This window comes from Amphiura filiformis, unplaced genomic scaffold (genome assembly GCF_039555335.1).
Source record: "Amphiura filiformis unplaced genomic scaffold, Afil_fr2py scaffold_143, whole genome shotgun sequence".
Taxonomy (NCBI): Eukaryota; Metazoa; Echinodermata; class Ophiuroidea; order Amphilepidida; family Amphiuridae; genus Amphiura; species Amphiura filiformis.
In genome coordinates, this window is record NW_027305607.1 from 140,749 (window position 1) to 147,033 (window position 6,285).

Below are 6,285 nucleotides of genomic sequence, written 5' to 3' on the forward strand. Positions count from 1 at the left end.
TTTTTCTTTGTCTCTCCCTTTTCCTTTCTTTAATTTTTCCCATTTTCTTTCTTTCCCTTTCTGGGCCTTAATGATGTGAGGGTTGGAAATGTATTTATCAGGCAAAAGGCAAGTTTGAGATATCGTCAACCAGCTGCTCTCCTGGAGCACAACCAATGGTCCTCCTGGAGCACTAACCTTAACAATAAACCAAGTAGTACTTATGAAAATCTTTCGCCATTTTATCTGTACGTAACTCGAGGGGGATGGGGTAAAAAGTTACGTACGCTTTGTACTTAAGTGAAAATGGCGAAAATTATGGACGGCCTCATAAGCTGGCCGGAAATAGGGTGATTGCATCATCACATCCTGCATACACACACACAGTGAAGTTATTTGTAGTATTTTGTAGTACTCAGGCCAGTTAGGGTTAATTGCAACATGGGCTATGTGTCTACTGCAGTACGGTGGTGACTCAGTAAAAGGTTGAAATGTTTACTGATTTCTTAGCAGAAATGTTGCATTGTGATTTTCACAATTACCCGGTACTAGCATTAAACACAAGTGGGCGGCAAATCACGGCCCAGTGAGCAGCAATCACGCTATGAGACCAATTAAGGAACCTTAGCTCAGAGGGTCATGCGATGGTACTTGCAATGGATCATGGGTAATTATCCAGGGTTTTATCCAGCAATTTCAATAAGGATAATTGATTTTAGATCCATTATGATCTATACGATAGATATGAAGTGTAGAAAATGGTGAACACCCGGGGCGTACAACTTTGTTTCGGAGCAAACTACAGCTACACGTAAAATCTTTCATATTCTCTTTACAAAGCCTACACTGGCCTAATGATCAGACTACACTTAGCTGGTGATAATTCTTAACTGCCCACCATCCTACAATACCAAACTTTCTTTCAAAGAAAGAAAGAAACCACCCAGTTGTACCTGCTTGATGCATACATACAAAGGGTGTGTGTGCACAAACACACCCACCCCTACCCATGACCAGTGGCATAACTAGGGGGCAAGGGGGGGGGCAAACGTGCCACGGGCGCTACCACTAGGGGGGCCAAATCATTATGCCGATGCCATTCTCACACCCCCGCGTCTAAGATATTCTCAGGTGGGGGGTAGGGGCACCAATTTTGTTTCTTGCCCCGGCGCTACCAACCCTAGTTACGCCACTGCCCATGACACACCAAATTGGATCAAATTCAGAGGGACTTGGGAATGACCCCACATGAAGCAAAGACACAAGCAACAGACAGAACTGAATGGAGGAGGCTTACTCGGCAGCAGGTGGTGTACGACGTGCAGTCCCTAAATTCAGTAAACTCTCATCGTCAACCGTGTAATTGAATGGGATTATTTTGAAATTTTAAAACGCTTGAAATATCACAAACAAATAGGCCTATGTTGATAAATAATATAATTACAAGCTAAAACCGTTGGGGTTCGATAATGAACCCCACAAAACTAACCGAGTACATGGAAAATGCCATACGGCCGGGCGGTTTCACGAGTTGCCGGCTCGATCATGTCATCCGCCGCCTGCTCGGCAGGGCGCAAAGGGCCACACCGGCCTGCGCATATAGGCCTAAGTCAAGTCAAGTCAAGCCATGACACACACCCAGACCAAACACATCCCGATACACCCCACCCCATGCATGCAGTACAAATACAGGTATTGTTGCAAAATTCAATTTAGTATAATTTGGGTCATCTCAATACAATGTCTAAAAATAAATTTAAGATGTAAGATCACTCTTGAGATCTGCTTGGTAGCAAAAAATGGAGTCTTTCAGGAGCAAACAATGGAGTGCCATCTACCTCACTGCCTGTGCAAACGCGACCCAAGATTCTGCTACTGAAGAAATTGAGCCCAAATGGAGATGGTCAAGGAAAGTGTCAAAAAGGAACTTACATGTGAAAAGCAAAGGGAGTGGAGAAATTATATCCAGCCCCTTGTCGCCCAGGGTAACATGTTAAAACTTATTGAGGCCGAGAACAGCGACCTCACTTGGAAGTCAATGATTTATAACCTACCCAGGGGGTCTTGAGTTTTGCTGTTAGATCTTGCATTGACTTTTTGCCCACTTTCACTAACCTCCAAACTTGGGTAAAAGAGTCCATGCGAATTGCAAGTTATGTCACAACACTCAAACCCTCCTCCATATTAATAGCTCTGTGTCTCTCCAGCAAAGCAGGTATACCTGGCAGCACAATAGTATCCTTACACATATTATTAATGTGCTGTCTAAAACCATCAAAGACCGACCTCCTCAGATACACAATAACGGGTGGCACTCTTCCACCAAATATCCTGCCTACTGCCCAAAAACCTGATCTTATCATCATTGACAACCAAAAAAAGTCCATTCATATATTCGAGCTTACCGTTCCTCTTGAAACAAACATCCAAACCGCCCACGAGTGTAAATTTTGCAAGTACCAAACTTTGCAGTCTGATATCATCCAAAAAGGTTTCAAATGTTACCTGAACTGTTTTGATATTGGGTCCAGGGGCCTGGTAACAAATGAGAATGTGGGGGCGATTGCGCGATGTCAAGCAATTGGTCCGGGAGATTATAAGATCACACTTGCAGCAGCTTTACAATCTGGAATGCCTGGAATGAACCTCATTGGGACACAGCTCCTTACCTTAAAATCTAGCTCCCCCTTGCTTGCTGCCTTGCATCTCTCCCCACGTCTTTATTTGTTATGTTAAAATAAACAATTTTGGTATGTGTATTCTTTAGTAATTTTTATTGAGTTTTATGCTGCCTGTTTAGGCTCTCCTGCTTGCTTGATGGCCTGCCAAAGCAGGTTTTCAGCGTGTCCTGGGGGTGTTTGTACATTATTTTGTTTATTTTGATGTCTTTTATGATGTGATTAATAAAGAATGATTGAATAATAACATTAATTTAACAATTACAAACATGGCATCACAATCACAAATAGTCAAATCCAAGTGCACTCTGACTAGGTATAGTGGCAACTGCGGTCAGTAGCTATAATGTATTTGTATACAGTTTTAGATCTATAATTGCTTACAGACAGATAATGGAACAAAGAGATACAAACTTTGATACCAGGCATTTACCTGCCACATCGAAAGTGCTTTATTGCCATCACTCACTTCCAATATATAATGATCTTAGCTCAATAATGTACGAGGGTCATTCAAAAAGTTCTACCTCCATCGTCACATCTCTGTTATCTTACGTGTCAGGAAGTTGAAATTACCCATGATTATACTCTGAAATCTTGGCTACTAAATAAAAGTTATTTGATTAAAATGTGATTGTTGGTTGTTGGGAAGTGTTGGTTAAAGCGAATACAGATTTAGTACGTCGGAAACGGTCTGAAAAGAAAGGCTAATTTTGATTTAAAAAGGTAGGCCACATCTATATGGATATGATTACAGAATTATTGCTGAAAATTGCTTTATTTTTGTTCAAATAATTTAATCAATATCTAATGCTTGCAGGTAGCACGGTTTTAGTGGGTATAATAAATAAATAATAAAATAAATGTTGGTATCTATACAGCGCCTTTCACATGTGAACATGTACCAAAGCGCTTTACATTTATTCCGCCGTCGTTAGAATACGTCAGCTGCCATACAATGCCCAAGGCATGCTCATACCTTTGGGCGGCGCTCAATGGACAGTATTCATAACAGCTCCCCATTTCACACCTGGGTGGAGAGGAGTAATGGAGATAAAGTGCCTTACTCAAGGGCACAACACGATGGCGTCGCCGGGGCTCGAACTCGAACCCGTGTTTTTTTCACAGAAAAACCGATGCATATTCAGAATAGCCTTCATATTGACCATTTTCCATAGGTTCTTGACTTCGATCGGATTTATCTTGACTAAGGACTTGGACAATTGCATCTTAAAAACATTTATATGGAGATTATCCAAAGATACAATATGATGCTTACTAAACTTTTCGCTCTAGTTTTTAACCGTTTCCAACGTACCAAATCTGTATTCGCTTTAACCAACATATCTAAACAACCAAATACCACAGTTTCATCAAATAACTTTTATTTGATAGCCGAAATTAATGAGTATAATCATTGGTAATTTCCAGTGATGTATCGTTCGAGTCCGACTCGGACTCGAGTCCGACTCGAGTCCACTTTTGTTGGACTCGGACTTGGCTCGGACTCGACACCAAAAGACTCGGCTCGGCTCGGACTCGGACACAAAAGGACTCGGACTCGAAGCCGAGTCCGGTCCGAGTCCAGTCCAATTAAATCCATGTAAAATGTGAAATGATTATCCAAAAATGTCAAAGCAGATCTCGAATTTGTTGACTTTACTTATTTGGCCATTTTACAAATTAATTGGGGCTGTCAAATCTGTGATCTGTCATATATCCTACATATCCACCAAATTATTTAGATTTATCTGTCACTTAGTAGAATCAAAATTTTGTTATCATTAATGAAATAATTGATAATTAAATAAATGCAAACTTTATTAAATATTTGGACTACATAAAAATATCTAAGAGTTCATGGATCTTTCCAATCCAATATTGAAAGAGAGAAAGTATGCACACTGGACCATACATCTCAGCTCAGTAAATTGTAATATGACTGTAGGGTGCAGCCGGTGCACATTTGTGTGGGACAATTTTGAAAAGATGTTTAGAATTAAAGGTGAATTTCTGTTATTAGGCCTATTATTATTATTATTATGACGATGATGATAAAGAGAATGATAACGATGATGATGATGATGATGATGTTATTTTTCTATAATATATTTGAATACTAGTACTTGCAATTCAGTTCAGTTCAGTTCAGTTCTCTCCACATGGAGAGATTTTATTTCTCAGTATATATAGGCCTTCGGCCTTACAATACAATAAAGTACAGTACAATATATTTACCCATCACCAGGGGGCAAAAGATTTTGCCTGATTTTATGAGCATTAAAAATAAATTTTGATAATGAAATTATAGTTTGTTGATTTCTAGACTGAAATAGAGTAATAAAATAATTGAAATTTGGAATACACTCTGGCAATAAGCGATTTCTTTCATTAGCATTCATTTACATGTACATGTATGCTGCTTGCAGCCTAGTGACGCTTCTCTAGTCCCTGGGTGCAAGTTCACTGTGCCTGTACATGTAGTGTGCCACACACACACAGATAGCCCCACATGACTGCTGTGAGTGCTGTTTAGTACAGGTGGTCTGATACATCATGACATGTAGTAGTTTTTACCATCAGGTGTTACCATGGTTACCTGTTCATGGGTATGGGACTTTGAAGGGGTGTGTGTACAGTTGGTTGGTTGAGTTGGGTCTTTTAAGCTATTTTAAATGTTAACTGATGTGTAGGGTGGGGTGGGTGTGTATAGGGAGAGCGGTGTGTGGTGTAGTGTAGTGAGTGACTTATGGCCAATGACCTTCTTTTTCTACAATTTTAGCATCAAAAACTTTGCAATTTTCTTTTTTCAGCAAATTTGTATTGTAAATTTTCAAATTAGAAACAAAATATAAAATTTTGCTCCATTTTTGGGAAATATTGACCCATTTTTTCAAAATGTTATACCAAATGACCCCCATCTTTCAAAATTTTATACCCAATTATCCCTTTTTCATTTTGTTATACCCAAATGACCCATTTTTTTTTTTTTTTTCTCCTACTAAGCAATGCCAGTAGGCAGACACCTGTCACATCATAAGTTGAATGACCCCCCCCATACACACACACGGGCTTGGACTTTGACCGTGTCCGGACTCGAGCCGGACTCGAGTCCGGACTCGAATCTTATTTTTGTTGGACTCGGACTTGGCTCGGACTCGGCACCCCTGGACTTGGACTCGAGTCCGGACTCGGACACAAAAGGACTCGGACTTGGCTCGGACTCGGATACAAATGGACTCGGCTCGGCTCGGACTCGAACAAGCTGGACTCGGGTACAAGTCTGGTAATTTCAATATTCTGACACGTACGATAACAGAGATGTGATGATGGAGGTAGAACAAATATCAGTTTGATTTAAATTTAAATTCTTACTATCAAAGAAAGTTATTTAGCATTATACTTTTTTATAAACCAAACAAAGCTAATAAGCATTACTAACAAAGCTATTAAATTAGACTTGTTATCAATTCCAGTTTTAATTTTTGTTATTGATATTGGTCTCATAATCAGCAGACCCAAGACAGAGTATGTGCCGCTATAATTATGTGTACCCTTGCCCAAGGTGGTGAATAATAGGGGGCACAGATTTTTTGGCAGGCCAAAAGGAGGCAAAACATTTTTGGAA